Source organism: Hyposmocoma kahamanoa, unplaced genomic scaffold, assembly GCF_003589595.1.
Source record: "Hyposmocoma kahamanoa isolate Upper Pololo Valley unplaced genomic scaffold, ASM358959v1 99879, whole genome shotgun sequence".
NCBI lineage: Eukaryota > Metazoa > Arthropoda > Insecta > Lepidoptera > Cosmopterigidae > Hyposmocoma > Hyposmocoma kahamanoa.
In genome coordinates, this window is record NW_020656077.1 from 7,955,365 (window position 1) to 7,956,592 (window position 1,228).

Sequence of the window (1,228 nt, forward strand, 5' to 3'; positions counted from 1 at the left end):
AAAACCTCAAACCATGAAGATTCTATGAAAATTCAAAGAACCTATTGTAAGTCAATGACCTATTGCAATAAAACGGCAATTTCATACTTTAACCCCTAATACGATTCGCGTCGATGTGGCCGTTCAGCAATCATCTCGGATTCGGAGTTGTTCGGCCGGCAATGCCGGCTGACTTTTGGCTGTCGATCATGTCCGACATTACCATTCGAGCATTGAAACTACCGTCCGGACGTCAACGCGTCGTGATAGGTAGAACGAGACTTACGCCTGGTGCCTTAGCAATACATAGGTTCATAGCAGTTACAGTGCCACTCAGAGCTATAAATCGCAAAGGTCTGAGGGCAGTACCTCTGCGCCCGTCACCCTAATTTTACCAGCACCCTAACCCTTCAAAACCAAAAGATAGTAATGGTCACTTTGCCGCTTGGTGGAAGAAAGAGGTAAGGTGGCACAAAGTCCCTGGACGAGCTCTTTCACAAGGATTCTTACTGCTATCCAATGTAGATGATTTTTACTAAATCTTCGACCATTTATATTTACGATAAAAAATTTGAGAAATATGTATTATGTAAGTGGTCATTTTGTTTTTAACCGACTTCAAAAAAGGTGAAAATGCAAATTGTGTTATTCTAGAGGCCTTAATTTGGGACGGCTTTTGGACAATAAAAATATCAAAAACTTATGTAATGTATTAATGATTGAAGAACTAGAAGAGGAGTCATATTCCAGAACTCTACTCAATGCTCAAGTCAGGATTTGAGCAGACTTGAGTATGATTTCAAGCACTGGAAATACGACCCTAATGGCAAGGACTTGAGTATGGTTTCTAGTGCTTTGAATCATACTCAAGTATACGACCCTAGAATACGACTCTCGGTCTCGATTAGTAGTGAGATAATGAGAGATTTAGAAAACGATATACGAACAGCATTATTTACAACGCATATTGTTCATTTCGTCACAAAAATACCAGTTCTAAATCTCGTCCTATTAAGGTGGTCACGTTTCGTTGGACAAAAATATTCGAGTGTATCTTGTGAAATAAATAAAACAAAGACTAGTTTGTTATAATTATTAATACAAAGGTCGAACACTTAGAAAAAATGCCTTCGATATGCCAATTAAGCCACGGAACGAACCAGCGGGCCTCATGAATTTCTCTATGTGCTTGTTTTGTCGGATCTTTGTATTTGGTGTTCAACAACTTTTTAGCCATAACGCCATCTAT